The following is a 21,721-nucleotide window of genomic DNA, read 5'->3' on the forward strand; positions in this document are numbered from 1 at the left end:
TTTGGGATCTACCAGTAGACCTTTAGCTGGTGATCAGTAGATCTCAAGACACTGTCAACATACAGCTTGTCTAAATCACCCTGCTATTTCATTCTTTTCATTTAGATATTTATTCTGTTAAGGTTTATAAATTCCCTCATAAATCAATATAATATTTACTTTATTTTTTCCAAGGAACAGAATGCTAACAATGCTTTTATTGATGTAGATAGATCATAATGGGACAATATCACTAAAAGTAGACCCTGCATTAGTAATGTTTTGGGCACTCTTGCTACAAATGCAACTGCCATTTGCTCTATAGACTATTTGGAAATTAAATGAAAAAGTTGAGTCTGATAGTATATTTGGTTCAATATGAGGTTTAGGTTCAAATAAAATCTTGTTGTGATATGTTAAGATAATAAGAATAATTTAATAAAGCAACTAAAATACTAGACGAAAAATGCATGCTAATCACCATACTTTTTCACCAGAATTCTAGCATAATACCGGTCCGCAACTCATGTCTAGATGCTAATTTGCATATTAGTTGTCATATGCAATAACCAATACAAGGATCAAAGTAATTAATCTACAGATAATGTCTACATCAAAAATATAGATATTGCTTTGTAAATAAATGTCAAAGACAAATGCCTCCTCAATAGGAGTTCTTAATATTGTTTACAGAACAGTTTGGGCCTCATATGTTGATAGGTACATGATTATTATAATTAAGGGGCAATTGTGTTATTGGTGATGTATGATAATGTATATATACAAGTAATTGGGACCGTGGGGCCCACTGAAACAAAGTTCTCATTCCAAATTAATTAGGTATATAGGTGTTGTTACGTTACCAAGTAGCATGTTAACTGTATATCCTTTACCTTTGTGTGAATGCAATAACATAGAAATTCATGGTAAAAAAAATATATTTTTTAAAGAGTTTCTAAAAGAAGAAGCAACCAACACTATTTGTATGTTGTATAAATATTATTGGTGATTACACATGTATGAACTGGAATTGCAGAAAACAGATCTTTTGCTATATATACAGTTAGGTCCATAAATATTTGGACCTAAACTTTTTTACTAATTTTGGTTCTGTACATTACCACAATGAATTTTAAATAAAACAACTCAGATGCAGTTAAACTGCAGACATTCAGCTTTAATTCAGTGGGTTGAACAAAAAGATTGCATAAAAATGTGAGGAACTAAAGCCTATTGTAAAAACATCAATTTATTTCAGGAGCTCAATAACCCTTTGCTGGCAATGGCAGCCTGAAGTCTTGAACTCATGGACATCATCAGATTCTGGGTTTCCTCCTTTTTAATGCTCTGCCAGCCTTTACTGCAGTGGCTTTCAGTTGCTGTTTGTTTGTGGGCCTTTCTGTCCGAAGTTTAGTTTTCCACAAGTGAAATGCATGCATAATTGGGTTCAGATCAGGTGACTGATTTGGCCATTCAAGAGTTTTCCACTTATTTGTTTTAATAAACTCCAGGGTTTTGGGTCATTATGAAACACCTCCCAATCCATTTGACAGTGTGACTGCAGTACTCAAATTATTTTTTAATATTCCTGGGGCTGTGGAATCTAGTTCTGATCAGTAGACTCCAAAATTTTGCAAAAGCTTGTTTCTTGTATACATGAGAAATCTCTGCAGTAACATAATCTTAATAATTTAATATGCACTCAGTGCAGTGGCTATAACTAATGTCAGGGATACCAACTGCACTGCAAACAAATACTGAATAGCCACAGAAAATCGAAGTAATTGAGTAATATAACCTTGTGCAAAAATGACTAGTTAACAGTAGCTTTATTCAATGGAGGTTCCTTGTTAACAGTTAAGGAAATTCCTATTTTACTTTGGGGGTATAATACCACATTTTTCTAAGTGCCCTAGCATAGCAAATATGTATTGTGCTGACCAGTTCTATTGAAATAATTGTTGTTGGATATATCACCTAACCCTGGCCCCTTATATTGTCGCATTGCTATTGCTAGCCACTCATAATCACCCCACATCTACACTCTGCTATAGAATTCCTGCTCAGTTTGAGGTTAAACCCAAGCTGCCATTTCAATGGCCACAGCGTAACAAGGTGAAATACCTAACAACTATGGAGCAGTAGTAGTTCACAGAGCTTAATGGAAGGATTGACTAATGATCTGTTTTGAACACATTTATTGAAACTGTACAACTTCCTCTATGTTCTGGGATTGGGCAGCTAAAAAAAAAATCTGCAAGGGTCAGTAGCCTCTGATGATTTCTCCATGGCATTACATGCCTCTCATAGTCTACACCAGGGATCCTCATGTAAAAAAAAAGTTGGAGAGCAACACAAGCATGCAAAAAGTTAATGGAGGTGGTGGATATGGCCTATTTGGACAATATTATAGCTGAAATTACCACTTAACAACATGTGTATATATTGCTGTTAAATCATTTCTAGCTTGGGCAGAGGAAACACTGCAACCAGAACAACCGGAATGCAATGTTCTCAATAATAACATTTAGGGGCAGATTCACTAAAGGGTGAAGTGGCTAACGCTAGCAACTTTTCGCCAGAAATCCAACCTGCAGGTAATTCACCAATAGGCGCAGACGACAATTCGCTAGCAAGGGGGACCGTCGCTAACATTTATTCGCACTCTATAGCCAGGCGACTTTTCGCTCAGGTAAATGTTCGTTGATCCGCAAGTTCAGTAAAGTGAGGATTTTACTGAAAATTATCTCTTTCGTCATCTCTTACATCATATCCTGTCTGCCGAAAATGCATAAAAGTTTAAAAAACGCTGGCGACTTTTCCTTTTTTTTAAGCGGGATTGCCTGCAAAAGACCTAACAAACTTTTTTTGGCTAAACATTTTTCCCCAGACATTTGAGAAAATATGGAACATATGGAGCATTCATTTTCCAGTGGGCTTGTGTAGGGCATAATATTAACTCTTTTGTCTTTATTAAGGTTCCTTGTAATAAAAAAGTGATAACTTTGAGGGGCAGAGCCTAGCGCCATGCTGTGAAGACGCAGATACAGAGAGCTCCTAGAACGATCCCGCTATAAGCACTAAACGGACACATCAAAATCATCTCCGGCTGAAAATTTCAGCTGTTATACTCTCTCAATAGAGACACAATAACCACACAGCGTTCCCGCTCCCAAAAGGACCCAGGAAACTTCTTTATATGACATACAGCAGACCCGGCAAAAAGGCAAGATGGCGCCCTGATGGAGCACTCTTCCTTCTTAACCAAATCAATGTTGGATAACAGTCTCCAATCTTTATTACATTCCAATCGGAACTTCGGTTTTCGGACATAAGACAGAGATATCATCTTTGGGATCCCGCACTGACGTCCTCGAAACTAAGCACAGCGAAAGCCTGGCTACTCGAGTAATTTCGCTGGAAAGGTCAGTAGCGACTCTCACTAAACAGGCGGAAAACATAGAGAATAGGTCTCATCGCAATAATATCAGACTACACAATGTTCCTGAAACCTATACTGACCTAACCAAACTGTGGGAACTGTTGTTCGCTAAACTGTTGCCTGAATATGCCCAAGACCTCTTGCTAATAGACCAGGTTCACAGAGCCCTCAGGCCTTAACCTTCAAATACAGACCCTCCTAGAGATATTATAGCCAGTTTACACTATTTTGAAACATAGGAGGATTTTTTTAAGATCGGCAAGGACAAATGAGGCAGTGGAATTAGATGGTGCACTGATCCAAATATTTCCTGATATAGCCCCTCCAACACTACTGAAGCGCAGAGAGATGAAACAGATTACATAAAACCTCTCACAAGCAGGATTAAAATACCGCTGGGCTTTGCACTTAACGGTAGTCAACAAAGGAATACAATACTCCCTATCAGATCCAGCAGATGGACACTCTTTCCTGGCGAAATTGGGTCTCACAGCTTCGAGTCCTCCACAAAAACAACTTCCAGAGAAACTGCCCACAACACGTCCAATATGCAAAAGGACACTTAAGGTGACAACATCCAATCTCACCAAAATCATCCAGCCCAGCTCTCCCTGAAGGTTCTACCAAGTCTAATGATTAACAGATGATTTTCCTTTTTAAACCCGACATAACTGCGTTTTAAAAGCAACAAGCGGTGTCGAAGTCGGGAGCCGACAATGTCGCACTTGTAGTGTGCGCTATGCATCCCTCACCCCCCCAAGGATCATAGGTTCAATGAACCCCATACACCATAGGTATTGATCCTCCTGAGAGAATTAACACCCTCAGGCTTAGGAGTTCAGTTTATTATTTTACTAATTTTTCATTTCATAATTTTTGATTTTTTGAGCATTTTATTTTCTTATTATAAGGTTTGTGAACCCCTTCTGATCTTCTCTGAAATATTTTTCGATAAACGATTTTTTGATAAGTTACCTACCTACCGTACATTCTCCGATAAAAGGTTTTGTCATGGGAAAAAATTTTTTTTTCAAAATGAATCAGTTAATAGTGCTGCTCCAGCAGAATTCTGCACTGAAATCCATTTCTCAAAAGAGCAAACAGATTTTTTTATATTCAATTTTGAAATTGGACATGGGGCTAGACATATTGTCAATTTCCCAGCTGCCCCAAGTCATGTGACTTGTGCTCTGATAAACTTCAATCACTTTTTACTGCTGTACTGCAAGTTGGAGTGATATCACCCCCCTCCCTTTTCCCCCCCAGCAGCCAAACAAAAGAACAATGGGAAGGTAACCAGATAACAGCTCCCTAACACAAGATAACAGCTGCCTGATAGATCTAAGAACAACACTCAATAGTAAAAACCCATGTCTCACTGAGACACATTCAGTTACATTGAGAAGGAAAAACAGCAGCCTGACAGAAAGCATTTCTCTCCTAAAGTGCAGGCACAAGTTACATGACATGGGGCAGCTGGGAAATTGACACAATGTCTAGCTTCATGTCAGATTTCAAAATTGAATATAAAAAAATCTGTTTGCTCTTTTGAGAAATGGATTTCAGTGCAGAATGCTGCTGGAGTTGCTCTATTAACTGATGCGTTTTGAAAAAAACATGTTTTCCGATGATAGGATCCCTTTAAATACTCCAGTCAAATGTAGAATGGCAGGACAATACTACAAAAAGATTTCAGCGGATATTATAGCTCTCCAGAAAACCCACTGGACAGCTTCAGGACCCAAACCCTACTTACATAAATACTATTCACAAATATATGCCACCACATTCACAACCAAAGCTAGAGGAGTGGCCATAGCCTTTCGCAATCCCATGCAATTTGCACTTGAAGTCATTATCTACTCTTGACTGGTTCGATAATGGGTACTCTGGTTACATTTCTTAATCTCTACACCCCATCAGTAGGAGCCAAACAATTCTACACTGATGTATTTAAGCTGTTACAAATACAGTACATATGAAGGGCCTGGTGTTTGTTGTAGGGGATTTCAACTTGATGATGTACCCCATAATGGATCGTATATCTGGATCTAACAGTAACTCACTAGCACCTCCAAAATATCTCGAGAAATTATTTCAAGATTGTTCATTAATAGATACATGGTGATCACTCAACCCCTCTGTGGCAGGTTTCACATTCTACTCTCCAGTACATAATTCCTACTCCAGAATTGATCATATACTAGTATCACAACATACCCTACAACAGATAACCCAAGCAGACATACTCCCAATGTCATAGTCCGACCATGCCCCTGTAATGATAGCTTGTTCTCTCTCAAAGTCAACTCATACCAGACATGCATGGCGGTTAAACAAATCTAGAAGAGGATCTAGAAGAATACTGGGAAAATAACATAGATGAAGAACTTTCTCTGGGTAATATATAAAGGATTGGGAATTCTATATAATAATCCAACAGCTTTGATAAAAATGTTCAACATACCATCTCCAAGAAGCTTGGAAGGTAGTGCCAAATTTACCCAAACTGTCCCTCAGTGCTAGCTGTGGAAATAGAGCGTGTCACATAATTATCACTTGGAACTGTGGCAGTCCATGTTGCCATGTGACAATCACCTGACAAGCACTTTCACAACCACTTTAAGGCAATTGTCAGAGCAGGCAATGTTAGTGGTTTGTACTGTAGCAAGCTGCACCTGAATGTGCAATTGCTCTAAGAAATTGCATACAAATTAAATGCAAATTGGTTTACTTTTCACTACTTACATCCAATTTTAAATTAATTTGACTATGTTGTGTGCAAATTGAACGCCAATTCAATCACTTCTACACTAATAGTAGCTCTGGATTCCTGACATAAAATTGTCTGTACAGTTACTTTTTATTATAATGCTTTTTTTTTAAACCCAATACAGAAATAATGCACACTTCCATGTTCTGTTGTGTACAATATTTCTTCTGATTTAGTTTTGCTAACGTGAAAAAATAATCTTTCGAGCTCACTTAAAAAAACTGTGTGTAAAATTCTCCAGTGTGCATATACTGAAAAATCTGTGTGAGCAGAGAGGTGCTTTAAGCTATTTATCAAGAATGGTTGAACAGTCCACCAATTGATTTCAAATAAGTTCTAGAAGGTCCCCATAGGCGAAAACAGCAATTTGGCAGGTTTTAGATGGCGAATGGTCGAAGTCGAATTTTTAAAGAGACAGTACATGATAAATTTCGATATTCAAATTCCAATTTTGGAATTTTTTTCAAATTCGAATCGAATTTGGACTATTCCCTAGTCGAAGTACCCATAAAAATAGTTTGAAATAGCTTGAAATTCGAATATTTTTCATTCAAAAAATTCACCTCGACCTTTGATAAATCTGCCCCTGTGTGTGTCACTAGCCTTAAAAATTTGGAATGTGGGCATGAGTGCACTACTCAGGGGATTCTGGTAGTATATTGTATGGTAAGATGTTTTACAGTTGCCAGTCAGAGCCAAGTACAAGTAACAGACAATGCAATATGGTGCACCCCCAAAACACACAACTGGTATGGGATCCTTTATCTTGAAACAATTTAGACAGCTGTAGAAAACTCTGACTTATGGAATGCAGTCAGGATTGGGATGATATTGTGCGTTTAGGGATTGTAGTATTTCCTGGGGTGCCAAACAAGGGCTGTGATTGGCTATTTTGGTAGCCCGGAGACTAGAGGATGTTCTACTTGGCAGTACACATAGTTTTTATGCAACTATTGCTTACCAGGAATTAAAAAATAAGCTGCTGCTTTGAGGCCACTGAGAGAAACATCTAAGGGGCAAATTCACTAACCTCCGAAAATTCGCCAGCGACAGCTATGCTCACAGTGCAACACTTCGCCAGGCGTAGATTCGTCAGGACAACGCTAATTCACTAAAAGCTGAAAGTTGAGTCTTGGGCGCCAAACGCTGGCGAAGTTGCGCTAGCGTTACTGCGCCAAGTGAAGTTGGATAAGCGTTGGCTAATTTGCATACGGTGGGAAGTTAAAGTTCAATGGACGTTTATGTTTCAGCAAATACATTACACTACACAAGTCCGGGAAACCTTAATAAAATAAAGTTGTTATATTGCCCTACACATGAGCCCAGTGTATAGTTTATGTGCCATATGTTAGGAAATGTAGGGGGAAAGCCGGTTACCCCAAAAAATCACCCCGAAAAAGGAAAAGACGTTAGCGTTTTTTGGGACTTAGGAAAATGTTCAACTATTTTTTTAGGAACTCCTGTCTACTGTATTGCACTTCGCCTGGTCTGAGGTGGCGAAGGCAAGTCTGGCGCAAAAGGTAACGTTCAGTAAAATCCACATCTTAGTGAATTTGTGTAGTTACGTCCATTTGCCAGAGCACAAATTCGCCAGGCGTTAGGGAGCGAAGTACCGCTAGAGTCTATCTCCTTCGATAGCGAAGTTACACCAGCGACCGTTAGTAAATCAGCGAAGTACTGAAATTACGTCACGCAAATTTACTAAATTTTCCCCTAAGGGTTTGGAAAACAACATGTTGCTCACTGCCCACTGGTTGGGGATCACGTATGTAGAACATATAGTCCCGAAGGTCTTAAAACAATGTTTTTTTGTGTTTCCATTATGCCAAGCAACATTTCTGCCTATAAGATTCAAACTTAATATATCTCATGCATTCTTTGCCAATAAAAAGACATCTTGATATCACTGCTAGAACACACAGCTATTATTTCTTTTACAGGTATATCCCTCAGGATATTTCACTACTTTGTTGTAGTCTTTTTATGACCTGTACAGTAATACTACAAGCCCGTTATAACCTGGGATACAGTCAAAGAGGTGCAGCTTTGAATATAATAAGGAAAATTGAAGGCTTATAATGCCAAGCTAGAAAGTAGTCACAAAAATGAATAGGGAAAAGGCACCTATAAATAATCAACAATTACCTCTAATGTCAGAGGTAGCATTTTATATAGAAATAGTAGAGAAATACAGTCACCATAAAAAGCCTTTAGACTAATGATTTTCTAAAGGCCACATGATTCTGAGCTAAAGGTCACAGAACTCTGAGGTGACTTCCAATAGTCTTTTACATTTTAGTAGGATATATATTATCCTATATAATCTATAGTTAGTGTTAGTGCTTATAGCAGTGATGATTATAAAATACAAAGAAAATAGAAGTCACTAAAGAGTTCTGTTAACCAGGGAGTGCATACAAAAATAAGTTCCAGTACATCTCTTTATAACCAATGGCTGATCACTAAGCAACGATTATAAGGATTTTAAAGACTATTTCTTACTGTTATTGTAAGTACTGTAATAAAAATACATAAAAGTGGCTAAAAATGTTTTAGTAATACAAATAGATATTTAAATTATAGATTAAATAACCAAATCCAGCCAAATCCATCTATCAGCGAGTAAAGTTAGCTATGTGCCTAAGTAGGACCCAGATGCACATGTTCACAGCACTTTCTTGCAATTTAGACACAACTTCAATAAAGCCATCACCTCCTATCTTCTATATATATGAAATTGCCTTATCGTGTGAACAGGTGCATAACATATTCCCAGAAGAGTGGTTCCTGATGTCACTGCATTTGAAGAAAGGTTTAAGAATCACTCCCAAGTGTCTTACTAGCAGTTAATGAGAGGTTACTGCTCATTATTGGCGATCATACATGTCTGAATCAGGGGCAGTGCTTTTTCCCCTCTAATTATCTTTTCTGTTTTCGTATCCAATCTTTTGGGCCTATAGTGAATTACCAGTTGACTGATATTATCTTTATATTTTAAATTTAAAGAATACATATTTGTTTAAATTAATTAAATAACGTTCAACATACCAGCTTAAAGGAGACATTTTGTGTAAAAATTAAGAACATTCCAGTGTTATACTCATTTAGATATAGAAGAATTGTGTTTTAAAAAGTAGTGTTTCAGGCTGATTTATTAAATATTTCTGCAAAAACCCTAATAGTCCCTCCCTTCTCATCCACTTCCTTCTCCCAGAATTCACAAGCTGTGCAGGGGAGCCTGTGGCTCTCAGCTCACTGCATTGTAGGACAGGAACCAATCAGCAGCTAACAGGACCTGATAGAGAATTGAAGCCTGTCTTTGCTTATTTTTATTATTAATCTTTGATCTTTTTTTTTAAAATTGACGTTACTGGTCAAGTAACCTAGTTATCCAAAAAGCAGCATTTGACATCCATTCTAAAATGTAGTAACATTTTTGCTTGGTGCTACCTAACATAGAGAAAATGTTCTTTATTTAAAATACGTCAGTTTATTTATTAAAAACCTTGGAATTTCTATTATATTAAAACACTGAAAAAACAACCTTAGAATACAGTGAAATCACACTGTAACCATTTCCAGTTCAATCTGCCAAATCTCAAATAAGTCTCTAAAACTTGAATTGAAAAATAGCTTGAATTTTGGTAATACAACTCCAGTTGAATTTTACATGAGCCTGACAGCTTTTAGATGCCAAGTTTTTGTATTCAAATTATTTTCAAGATAATAAATCTTGAATATTCAAGTTATGGAAATTCAGTTTCCTATTTTTACTGTTAAAACACTTATTTGTTTATAAAGAAGCCAAAAATATATATTCAGTTGAACCCCCATTTTACTATTTTAGGGGACCAGAAAAAATGCATTATATATCAAAGTGACCACCAACAAAAAAAAGATAACATGATGTAAAACTTAAAATGAGGGTATGCAAAATTTAAGTTTCACTGTCTATATGAGTGGTCCCCAACCAGTGGCTCACACGCAACACCCCTTGGATGTTGCTCCCAATGACCTCAAAGCAGGTGCTTATTTTTCAATTCCTGGCTTGAAGGCAAGCTTTGGTTGATTCAGAAAGTCAGCATATTGAGGTAACCGTATATTACTTGAATGAAAGGAGAGGCAAATGTTTTTTACAATGCTAGAGATTGTTATATTTTGCACATATTGTACTGGAACGGCTGCACCTGTTATGATTCAGCCTTACTGTACATTTTCCATCGTTTCATCATTTTCCAGGGTTTTTTTTCACATGTAAACATATAGCACACACTGAAAACTTCCAGATATTGTCAGGCAGGGGGACACAAGACGCTACCACATGAACAACCCCCGGCAGCAGATGGATGTACAAGAGGGGCTCATACAATAGTCAAATTAATCAGGTCTAGCAGATATGGCTATAATGTAGACCTCTTCACACGTACCTCCTTTGCTCCTGCCCAGGCACCATGAATTCAAATAGACCAAAATTGGAATGGAGGACGCTGAGGTAACAGAACTCTGCTGCAAATCTTCCTTTATTAAGAGTGTAACATACTACATGTCCTGAAACATGTAGTATGTTACACTCCTAATAAAGGAAGATTTGCAGCAGAGTTCTGTTACCTCACCGTTCTCCATTCCTATTTTGGCTCATACAATAGGTTCCATGAAGCTCCCAAAATATCTCCCAACTGTCCCCAGGCCCTGATTTGTGGAAAGGCCACCTAGGCCCGTGCCTAGGGTGGCAGGATTTTAGGGGGCGGCATGCTGCCCAACCACACCCACAATGGTTCAGAAACACTGGAGATGCACATGAGACACAGTTTTTTCAATTTCCTCTGCGCCATTCCCCATTGCTCTGGTGAAAACGATGAATGATGATGAAGGATGAAAATTTGAGCAAATAATTTGAACGAGCAAATAATTTAAACGAACATCAGTGGCCCTAGGGGCACCCATATGTAAATCTATGTAGTTTTTAGAGGCAGAGTCCCTCTTTTAACAGCTCAACCCGCAGTCCCTCGTTTGTACTGCAAAGTCCCGTTTTTCTCTGCACTGAACAGCCAGAAAAAGAAACAAAGTTTCTAACTTAATTGGCTTTTGGCAGAGAGACCAAAACAGCCACAGCTTTCAGATAAGATACTTTTGTAACAATTTTGCAAATAAGTAATTGTAACAATCTAATATAACAGGTCGCTTGGGAGAAGTTAAACTCGAAGCTTTAAGGGCAATTTACCTTCATTAGCAAAACTGTAATAACTAAAAAAACAGAAATATGTTCAAACGTTCATAACCTGCCAAATTTAGTAAAATGAACATGCCAATTAGGGGGTGTGGCCACAAAAATGGGCGTGGTCGAAAATGTCGCTTTGTAATGCGCAGTAAATTTTTTATCCCGCTTTTTATTTCCAAAATGTTGGGCAGTGTGTCCCAATACTTCACAAGTAGCAAAGCAGGGAATGTCCAACCGAACACCCTCCAATTGTTCAACGTTCTGCCCCCAAAACAAAGCTGAGCAGAGTAGCGAGACAGGTGGAGGGGGTAACGCGCAACATTTGTATTGTCACTTGCGCGCTCAGCTCTCTATCCTCACTGGGTGACCCAGAGTTGGGACCTCATGTACATGGGTAGCGATAAGGCGCACGTAAAGCAGCAAGTGAAAGAGTTTTGCGAAGGTTATTGGATGATGGACAGCGAAGGAGGCTTGCTGCTAAGTGAAGGAGCAGGTCGAAGAAGGTAAACAGGGAAGGCTAAGAGAAGAGCTTATAGAAGAGTGAAAGGCGCAAAATTAAAAACGTGCGAAGCAGCTACGGCACAGGGAGTGAAAACGAGAGAAACAGCTGAACGGCAATGGCGCAGGGAAGCCACAGTAATGACGGGGAAAAGATGTGTATTGCGCCGCGTCTGAGGGGCAGTTTTGGGGGAGGGCACACGAGGATGTGTCGGCACAATGAAGGTCTGACTGGGGGAGGCGGAAGGCGCAGCGTTCCATGGCCCTTCCCCTGTCTCCTCCCTCTCCTCCAGGCCTGGCTGTCAGCCACCGTAAGGGCCTCTTGTCACTGGCAGCCGCGTGGTCCCGCCTCTTCCTCCTCTCAGGTTAGGTTGCCTCCCCTCTTTTGTGAGTTATAGCAACTGTTGCCTTGTGAATCCAGCGCCATAGCCACCGTAGTCCTGGCGACTGTTACCCATCAACAACAACTACTCCTCTCCTCCTCATCCTCCTCCTCCACCGCCACCACCACTACCATCACCTTCTCTCCACCCTCATCATCATCATCATCCCCATCACCCCAACAACAACAGCCAACAACAACATCACCACCACAATAAGCCACAGCCAAGGTGAATATTATTATTATTATTATTATTGCTACTATTATGGTGTGTGTGTTTGTGCAGTTCCGTGTCTCTCCCCCTCAACACTGGAGCCTCTACCCCATTGCTGCTTCCTCTTGTGCTGCTGGGGTCCTTCCTCCCCTGTCATTTCATTTTCCTTTTGTATGTCAGATCGATGATGTGCTCTGTGCTGCCTGTGTGTGTTTATGCCAGTAGCAGGCAGCTGCAGTCCACCTGTGTAATAATACTGCTTTACGTGCCTCTGTGTCTTTAATTCCCCCCCTTTATGTCTGTCAGTGTCCCTGGTTTGTGTGTGTGTCATGCTGTCTGGGATCTCCAACCTGCAGCACTGCCAGGCTTATTGAACTACAAGCTCCCAGCATCCTTCCTTGTGGTGGGATACAGTGAGCCAAAGCTGGAGGCTGCTAGTTGGACAGCCTGTGCCTGATGACAGAAGCTGTGAATGCAGTTAACACTGGGGCATTTCTAGGGTTAACCCCTCTGTGTGCATTTGCAGATCTTGTGTTGTATGGCATGGATCTGTCCGGGAGGGGGATGATGGTTTTGCATGAATTACTGTATGTTTTTTTCTATTGCCATGCTTTTTGGAAATGCATTTCCTCTTACAATGCTCAGGAAAGAACCCCTATGCAGTGTTGCAACTGTGTGTGACATTATCCTCTTTTATCTTCTATTTCTTTTCTCATTACTGACTGTAGAATGTTATTTCAATTTTGGGTTTTGTGCACACATGGGAAGAGGGGGTGGTATTTTCTCCTTTGTGGCACCTGCAGTGCTGGGAGAGCCTGGAAGTCTTTATAAGCCTTCTTAGCAATGAATGAGTGAACTACATCTTTCTTTTGTGCTGTACAACTCCATTCAGCATTTGCACTCCTAGGACATTATTAGCAGACTGGGATTCGGTGGTGGGTGGGGGGAGGGCTAGAGATTTCTTGCAAGTTGTACAGGTGCACATTTCATTTTTCTGGATCCCTCTCAAACCCTTTGTACTTAGTGATGATGGGGGTAAGACATTGATTTTTGTTTGTGATGCTCTCTGTCTGTTCATGCAGTATTGTTTTCCTGAGGTGGTGATTTATAATGTTGTATGCACGCAGAAAAAGAAACTAATATACATGCAAGAAATTAGCATACTTGCCAGGCTGTTGATTGTGGGGTAAAACACTTGGCAGTTTTTAGGAGTCTGCATATCAGATCAGCCATATGTGCCAGTTGGGCATCAGTTTTTTAGCATACTGCTGCAATAATGTCATCCCTAAGCATTTTAATCCCTGTGACTCTGAATGCTGTTTATTTCACTTGGCTGAAATTGAAGATCGACTGATCATAAAGAATGTATGAACCATGTGAACTCAAACTGGTTGTATTTTTATTATTGCCTAATGTCTTTCAGTCTAACAGATGCTGTTTTAGCTCATATTGTTTGGATTTATTAGGAATTGTCTTTTCAACTTTTACACTATTATTTCCCAAATGTTGTTTTACTTTTCCTTTCTCTTCCATTGCTTTTAAGCAGCGAATAATTTTGCTCCCCCTTTTTTAATTGGAAAATTCGATTTTCATCAATGTGTTTAACTGCACCAGTGTAATTTATATAATGGTAAAAATGCTTAGAATAATTAATCTGCATTCATTTTTACACAGTATATATGTAATGCATCCATTACAAAAACTATTACGCAAAATATATATGTAAAAATGTGGTATTGTTTTGGAAAAATATATTTTTTGAAGCACAGTAATCACATTTTGCAAATACCCACTTATGTTAAATATCACCTACTTTTTTCCTAATCGTACCAACAGAGGGGTGTATTGATTTATTGGACAGTGTCTCCTCTGAAGAAAGTATCTGTAATAATTGGTAGTAGCTGTCAAGTGCAGTAACCTCTATATTTCTGTATTGCCCGACTTGGGTTTGTGTTTTTTTTAAGATATTATTTTTCCTTTAAACTAGATAAGACTTTATTTTTATTCTGCATTCAAAATCACCTTGTCTGCAAATAATAGCATCTGTTTGTGCCAAATTATTTAAAAACACTGCACTATCATTTATTATTAAGTAGTAACATTCTTGACATTGGTGAACATCACTGTGTGATGTACCTCTATTTGTTTACATTTTAGATTGAGAGCTGCCTTCCATAGTTGTTTCTGAACTACAATTCCCAGAAACCTTAGGTGGACAATGGCTATTGGCTGTGTGAGGTGTTGATCCATCCTAGTTAATATGACTATGAAGATTTTCATTCACTAAGGTCATGGTATATCTAGTATAGGTAAATCTAAAAACAGTTGAACTGAAGAAGCTGCTTGGATGAGTAGTGAATCGTCTTCATTTAATACTCAGCATGTTTTTAGATTTACCTATACTAGACATCCTAGTTAAGAGGAAGAAGGGATTATTATCTTTATTAACATGTATTCATAAAACACCACCACATCCTGCAGCGTTGTACAATCATTACGTGTATGAATTAGACATACAAGAACACATACAAAACAACCTGCAACCACTACAATAGGTAAAGGGATGAGCTTAAAGGAAAACTAAAGCCTAAAAATGAACATGACTGCATTGTACATACTTATTGTACTTGGTGTACAAACAGAGAGGTTCCAAAGACCTATAACAGAAATGATCCATTCAATCAAAGCTGTCTATAGGAACTTGCTATCTTGTATATTGTTAACTCATCTTTTGAGTATCAGTGACATTGCACATGCTCAGTGTGCTCTGGGCAGTTGATTATAAGCTAAGCTTAGGGTTAGTTTATATAAATTATAAAAGGCTGATTATTGCATTCTGGTGCAGAGTGCACTGGTTTATGAGCTAGCATGTAATGTGCATCTGAATTAAAGGGGTTGTTCACCTTCAAACACCAGAAATAAAGAAGTTTTGCAATACGTTTCTATTTTCTATTTGTGATAGTTTTTGTAATATTGAAGTGTGAAGTTTAAATTTTTACCTCCGAAAGTAGCTGGGGGGGGGGGTTGCCGACTCTTTAACTCAGTGATCCCCAACCAGTAGCTCGTGAGTAACATGTTGCTCTCCAACCCCTTGGATGTTGCTCTCAGTGGCCTCAAAGCAGGTGCTTATTTTTGAATTCCAGGCTTGGAAGAAAGTTTTAATTGCATAAAAACTAAGTATAGTACCTAGTAGAGTCTCCTGTAGGCTGCCAGTACACATAGGGGCTAACAAATGGCCAATCACAGTCCTTATTTGGCACCCCAAGGGACTTTTTCATGTTTGTGTTGCTCCCCAACTCTTTTTACATTTGAATGTGGCTCACGGGTAAGAAAGGTTGGGGACCCCTGCTTTAACTGATCTAAATTGATAAATTTAGTTGATACATTTATTATCTTTGTCCCTGAGTTTCATTAAAGGCAGCTGTTAGAATTGATACAATAGTTGCTAATATTATAGTACTAATAAATGTATCAAATAATGTAGCCACTAAATGTATCAAACTGTAACACTTCATAATCTCCACCTGGAACCATGAGCTGCCAGACTCAAACACCAGAGACAGGAACATTAATCTTTAAATTTCAATTTTGGGAAAACCATAAGCAATAACAAATTAAAAAAAACACCTTTATTTCTTGTGAACAATCTGAAAACAACTCAAAGTGTTAAAAAAAAGTGTTTGGAAGATGAACAACCCATTTGATAACTAATTAATTATGATAGTTATATAGCAAATAATTAACCCATTATTGTAAAATATAAGGAAGGTTGAGTGGATACATTATTTATTATCAATAAGTCATGTGAAAATTATATCACTAAGCTCACATTATAACTGATGACATAACTAATCACCATTTATAATGATTTAATTTACAGAATATTCATGGCTCTTGTGTGTGTGTGTGTGTGAGTGTGTGTGTATGTGTGTATATATATATATATATATATATATATATATATATATATATATATATATATATATATATAATAAACAAATAGGTAGGTGCACACAGGGGGTGCAGGCCCACCACAAACACACATATTTATACACATTGAAATTCAAAAAGAACGCCAAAGCCCAAGGATGACGCTAATTGTGGGCGTGAATGGGAAGCTGACATCATGAGTGATTGTGTACCTATCCGGTAATACAAACCCGTGTTAATCTTTCCATCTAATGGTCTATAGCCATCAATTAGTGTAGCGCATAAGAGACAGTGAGAATCAATCGTGTCCAAGTGTAAATCAAAATAAGAACAAAATTAAAAAAAAACAATCTATCCTCTTTTTGTGAGGTAACATTACCGATCACAAAAGAGGATAGATCATTTTTTAAATTTTATTCTTATTTTGATAAACTTGTTCGTAAAGGAATAATATTTTTTACAATTTTAATTTATTTTTGTTTATATTTTTTGTTCACTTCAAATTGGTGCTGGACAGGTTTCTGTTTTCAGAAGGTAGGTAGTTTTCATAAAATTTTAAAAGTGAAACTGGAGTTGTTTCTTTTGCCTTGCTAACTTGTCATAGCCACTCTGTTAATTAACTGAGCTAATACATCTTAAAATTCTGCACACATTTTCTACCAGTATAGTGCAGTCTCAAAAGTAACTATAACTGATAGCATGATTGTGGACTTGGTTATATCAAAATAGCAAAGGAAAACCATTGGAAGCATGGATATTATGAGTAAAAGGACAAGCTTACCGCTTTCCACAAATGGGTCTGGGTGCTCATGCCCCAGACCTTCAGCAAAGGGGAGCAACACACAGAAACTTTGAATAGTGGGCAGACACCACTCCGGAACACCAAGGGGCAGATTCATTAAGGGTCGAATTTCGAAGTTAAAAATACTTCGAAAATTCGACCCTCGAATTGAAATCCTTCGACTTCGAATATCGAAGTCGAAGGATTTAGCGCTAATCCTGCGATCGATCGATCGAAGGATTTTTCGTTCGATCGAACGATTAAATCCTTCGAATCGAACGATTCGAAGGATTTTAATCCAACGATCGAAGGAAAATCCTTTGATCAAAAAATCACAGGCAAGCCTATGGGGACCTTCCCCATAGGCTAACATTGACTTCGGTAGGTTTTACCTGCCGAAGTAGAGGGTCGAAGTTTTTTTTAAAGGGGAAGTACTTGGACTATCGAATGGTCGAATAGTCGAACGATTTTTCGTTCGATTTCGTTCGAATTCGAACGAATTTAACCAATTCGATGGTCGAAGTACCAAAAAAATACTTCGAAATTCGAATTTTTTTCATTCGAATCCTTCACTCGAGCTTCATGAATCGGCCCCCAAAAGTCAGATTCTATCAGTCAGCAGAATCCAGAAGCCTATGATTAAGTGTCCGTGTCAGGCTTTTATCCTTTATACATAATGTAAATAAAGACACGAAATGCGTCAGGCTTTTATACTTTATACATAATGTAACTGAAGACTTTTTGTACTACTTTAAAAAATAATTTGGACTCCTGGATTCTACTGACTGATTTACTTTTGGTGTTTCGGAGTGGTGCCTGCCCGATATTCAAAGTTTCTGTGTGTCAAAATAACAAAGACTTACAAAGGAATCTAGGAAAATCTTGGACAGACCATGAAAATGCCTTGCAAGGCCTAGCTCTGTTCACAGGCAAGAAATGGAACAGCACTAGTGTAACTACTCCTTTACGGACTTTTATTAGGGTTTGGGCATCTCTATTATTCCGTAAAGCCAGAAGCCAATAAGTGTTATAAGTAAGCCTCTTTTCTAACATAGTTTAATGTCTGTATATCTCTAGTTCTCCTTTACTGTAATCATATTTGTCTTAACCTAGAATACAGGAATATGTGTGCATAAAGTACTGTATTGTGCACACCAGGGAGATTCATGATGCATATAATATCTCCAGGGGTTGAAGGGAAAGTCCTATGTTGTGACTTATAATGCAATTGTAACCACCGAAGAAGTTCTGTGGCACAGACAGAAACCCCTTTATTGCTTGTGCTCTCTCTGTTGTTGCTATATATGTATTGCGTTAATTTTACAGAATGAAATCCTTGCTGGCTAATTAGTAAAATATGATATCTGCTGCAGGACAATTGAAAAAAAATCTCTGATCTGAATGCTTTCCTTATTAATTAAACAGAAGCATATTACTGTTACACTTCATTGGGCCCATGAAATAAAGCTGATCACCATAGCGTCACTTTATTGAAAAGTTAAGCAGCATGGTACTACATTCTATTCAGCTTTAATCTTTTGTAATCATCTGTAGTTTCACACAGTGAGATGCAGAATGATTGAAAGTAAATAACATAACATTCTCCCCGATGCATAATCCTTCATTCAACACATCTTTTATTAGGATTATTACAAAGCATATGAATAAGAAACAAAAGAATATCAAATTAAAAAGTACACACTGCTGTTTGTTCCTCTGACCAATCAGGGAACTGTGTCTGATATGAAAAAATTCAAATATGCAGGGAAAAAAGGACCTTGCTCAGTATTACCAATTTCTCTGTGTATTAATTATGATTTTGCATATATATTATGTATGTTAAATATATGATTTGTTATCTTATGCTATACTGTGCATCCCAGAAGGTTATATAACGCCACAGTCTGCAGAGAGTTCAAGATTGTGTGCTTGCGCTAACTCTTTATTTGCTTAATTGCCTGATCTAACTCCTTAATGCTTATCCTGATTTTTGCACCAATGGTATAAAACTACAAGCTTTTCAGAGCAGTACATTTTACATTTCTGCTTTTCATTTTGATCTGTGTCATGGTCATGTTTACATGCCCCATGATTATATTTGCTTACCTCATAACCCGCGGGGGCTGATGCTTAGAAGAAGTTTGCACCGGCCCAGGGTATTTCTGTAGAAGCTCTTCTATTTTCTTTTCTTTGTTTATAGGCAGGCGCATGTACAGTAGAGCGAAAGTTGCCTAAGTTTAGCTTAGTGGCTGAACTACTGGGGGAGTGGGGTGCAATTGGACCCTGGCCCACACCCCCTCCGGGCCCTCCGACGTTTCTCGCGCATACAAATCTGCCATGGAGATCATGTCAGGAAGGGGGGGGGCTAGCTGCACTGCCTGCACCTGCGCCTGGGAGATGGGTAGTTAATATTACTGGTTCAGCTTTCACTCTTCTGTGCATGTGCCTGTCCAGACCAGAATGAAGACAGATAATGCAGTGACAACGAGCTTCCTCAGAAATACTGCAGGCTGGTGCAGTTTTTAGTAAAAAGGAGCACTGTCTTGGAGTATCAGGTGAGCGATTATAGATCACTAGGGTGGTGTCTAGCATTTTGGCCCTCAGTGATTTAAACTTTCATTCATCTTTAAATAGAGATAATGAGCTCTGCATAAATAATCCCTTTCCTCTGCTACAAACTGTGTCTCGGGTACTTAGAGCAGGAGTTCATTATACAGGGGATATATACTAGGGAGGCAAAGTTGCAAAATGAAAGCACCATGGGCGTCCACAGATAGGGGCAAGGGGGGCACTTGCCCCCCCCCTGGACTTGTACTTTATAGTGGGTCCGCAGCCACCCCATATATTCCCCAGTCCTTCACTAATTGAGCCCTGACAAAGCTAAAATCGCTAACCGATCCTTCCCTTCCGCAGCTCCTCATTTACAGATTAAGCGCTTTTAAGTAAAGTTAGAGAAAGGAGCTGCAGCAGGGAAAGATCTGTCAGTGATTTTAAATACAAACATAGGCTCACTTCGCAGCATGAAATATGAGACACAGCAGGCAAGTTTACCTGATCCTCCCAGCCACTCCCCCTCCTTCAGCCAACTTCTCAGTGGTTAGTTTAAGTCCCGGTTTAGCCGCTCAGAGATTGGATAAGCTTGGAGAGTGACATTTGAACTTCACCCCAGCCTATCCAATCCCTGTGCTGCATGACAGGAACTTAAACTACTAGCAAAAAACGAGCAGCAGCGGCATCAGCCCAGTATGGCAGTCAGGTAGGTATAGTTTTATTTATATACAGTGAAAGTTCAATTTTACATTCCCTGAATTTAAGTTGTCCCACATTTTATAATTTTTGTTGTAGTCCCATAAATTTATAATGCATTTCAAGGGGTGCATTTTCCTGATTTTAAATAATGTTTTCCCAGATTTATTTAAAAATTCTGTGTCCATTATGCAGTCATGCACCAATCACTTATTGCTTTAAAGGAGAACCAAACCCTTTCTTTAAATTCCCCTACCCCTCTACCCTACATAAACTCCCAGCCAGCCTAGGTGTTACCCCTGGTAAATGTCCCTAACTCTTTACTTACCCCTCAGTGCAGATTCAGTTCATCGGAGTTCACAGGTGCGATCTTCTTCTCTTCAGTTTTCTTCGCAATGTAAGCACTATATCAGTGCATGCACCTTTGGAGCAATCTTTCCGTTTTTGACAACTGCGCATGCGACAAAAGTGGCAGAAATTGCAGAAGTGCCAGAAGAAGACACGAAGATTACAGAAGAGAAGAAGATGGCACCCGTGAACTCCGATGCGCTGAATCTGCAACGAGAGGTAAGTAAAAAGTTAGGGGCATTTACCAGGGGTAACACCTAGGCTGGGGGGGAGCAGGGAGGGGGTCTATGTAGGGTAGGGAGGTAAGGGATTTTAATATAAAGGGTTTGGTTCTCCTTTAAGGTGTGCATGTAACTGAAAGAGAATTCTTGCACATACCTCCACTGTATGTATTCAGCTGTAACTAGAACTCTAGAGGGAATAACAATTGTACAAACCACTGGCTAGTAATTGTGCTAAGAAAGTAGAAAAGAGCAAGTGTAGTCCTGGCAAACAAGGAGTTTGTATCACTAATAGATTGGCAATGTTATACATGTGCAACACTTACTACTTTATACTTTTGTAGAAAACCTGTTGATAGGTTCGTGTGGAAACCAAGATATGGGTACATGTAATTTGTGTAATATGTTTTCTTCCTTGCCCCCCCTGGAAAATTTTCTGCGGACGCCCATGGAAGCACTTTATATTTCACTAACCCTTAGATGTTTATTCATTTAAAAATAGGCAAAAATTAGATGCTTAAAGATCTATCACAAAAATTTAATATACCCTTTATCTCACTGAAATAAGACACTTTCTAAATACAATCAATTAAAACTTCTGTATCGTTTAAAAAATAATCAAGTTAATCTTCAGTATCTCGCTCTCCACAACCTGTCACTTTTCATGCTCTCTTTATTTTGAGGTCTGG

The 21,721-nt window shown here is 38.6% G+C and overlaps 1 protein-coding gene across 3 annotated transcripts in view; it reads left to right on the top strand.

Moving 5' to 3' along the window:
- Positions 1 to 11,587: 11,587 nt before the first annotated feature.
- The window catches only part of rfx3.S (regulatory factor X3 S homeolog), a 179,794-nt gene continuing 169,660 nt past the window's right edge, over positions 11,588 to 21,721 (top strand). For all 3 annotated transcript variants that reach the window (XM_018241623.2, XM_041580129.1, XM_041580130.1), the window contains exon 1: positions 11,588 to 12,521. The gene's annotated coding sequence lies outside the window, so the exon portion shown is untranslated. The remainder of the gene's footprint in view (positions 12,522 to 21,721) is intronic.

This window comes from Xenopus laevis, chromosome 1S (genome assembly GCF_017654675.1).
Source record: "Xenopus laevis strain J_2021 chromosome 1S, Xenopus_laevis_v10.1, whole genome shotgun sequence".
NCBI classification, from domain to species: Eukaryota; Metazoa; Chordata; class Amphibia; order Anura; family Pipidae; genus Xenopus; species Xenopus laevis.